This window comes from Carlito syrichta, unplaced genomic scaffold, assembly GCF_000164805.1.
Source record: "Carlito syrichta isolate Samal-C Ts95f unplaced genomic scaffold, Tarsius_syrichta-2.0.1 Scaffold305212, whole genome shotgun sequence".
NCBI lineage: Eukaryota > Metazoa > Chordata > Mammalia > Primates > Tarsiidae > Carlito > Carlito syrichta.
In genome coordinates, this window is record NW_007249308.1 from 120716 (window position 1) to 122519 (window position 1804).

Below are 1804 nucleotides of genomic sequence, written 5' to 3' on the forward strand. Positions count from 1 at the left end.
CTTCCCCTGATGCAGGTCATAAGACCCTCATGTGAGAGGTACCCTCCTTATACTTGGAGGAAAGGAGGATCCTGTGTCCAAAGACACAGGATGGCTGACAAGAGTCTGAAGAAACAGGCCTTGCTAAGATTTTCTCAGTTTCTTTCCATCAGCTCGTATCCTTTTTGCCCTACCATTTTCTCCACGATTATCCACTTTTCGTCAAACCCAGCATCAAAATAAACAGATTTAACCACTTCTTTGAGCGTTCCTGTTCTTATGAAGGCTCTGTGTCACATAAAACTTATTAAGTAGACCTGAATGCTTTTCTCTTGTTAATTTGCCATTTGTTATAGAGATATCAGTCATGAATCTAAGATGGGTAAAGAAAAAGATAATGCTTTCTCCCTTGTGTTTGACCATGTTGTTCTTCATGTTAAATAGTGTCAAATAGATTAACATGCAATTTAATCTTTAAGGTAAATTTCAGAGTAAATATGTTAAGTTGCATGCAGATCCTTAAGGGGGTTTGATTACTGTTTATTGACATAGATATCTTTATATGTCATAACAAGAATTGATGTCTTTATGACAATGTGTTGTCCTCAGGCTCTTTCTTTAATTCGATAATTCGTAACTCTGTTGGTATCCATCATTGGATTGGATTCATCATCATTTGAATTTATAATATAACTCCAAAAAGATTATTTCCACTTTCTTGGCGGTATTTATAGATTACAGTCCCTATATAGCCCAGATAGTTTAATAGTAGTATTTTTAATGTGCCAAGAAATGCTATAAAGGGTGTGAGAGACTCTAGGGACAAGTGGGAAAATATTTAAACTATGGGAGTGGAAAAGACAGTCCAGGTTAGAGTTGCCAGATAAAATATAGGACACTTGATTAAATTTGAACTTGAGATTAACAATTCTTTTTTTTTTTTTAGTGTAAGTATGTTTTATGCAACATTTTTGAACTTGTCAGGGTATCAGTAGACCAGTTTAACTAGAAAATAAGATATTTTTGTGACTCCAACAGGTAGGGCCAGTGGAATGCCAGTCAGGTCATCCTGGCTCATGAGAGATCTGATTGTTAAATCTTCAGGAATTTTGTGAGTCAGTTGTTAAACTACTAGTGACTCAAAATTGGTCATAGTGGGTGCGTTTGCACTAGAAATAAATAGGTGGATACTACAAACTAGGCATCCTTCTTACCCCTTACCCAGTCATTTAACATCTATCAGGACATCAGTGGGTAAAGCTAAAATGGTCAAATTATGAAGGTCTTGAGTTTCATTCTAAGGAATGGACACCTACTGAAGAAGGTTCTGAGAAGGTCGATAACACAGCTAAAGAGCTAGATAAGAAAAATTAATCTGATAGCATTGGGTTTGTGAGATCGATTAGAGTACAAGAGATTGGGTCAGGGAATTGTTATAATAACCCAAGTTTGTGGTGAGTAGACTTGAACAAGAGAGATGACAGGAGAGAGGAGAGGAGAAGTTGAATGCTAAGAACATCAGAAAATGAAGAATTTGAATGATTTGTGACTGACTTATTTTCACCCAATCTCTCCATCTGCAGATGTTTGAGTACAAAGTCTCAAGCCTAAGATAGAGAAAAAATGGTGGTGCACTTTGCAGATAAATGATGGTGGTTAGGGAATTCCATTTGGGAATGGATGAGGTAGTAGAGGCTGTAAGCAGATTAGCTCTCTGATGGACACTGTGTCAATAGAGAGGGGTGAAGGAACATATTAAGGAATAAAAGCCCCTGGTATATTTTTTGCTTTTTTCTCAATGCCATATTTCATTGAAATATAATTT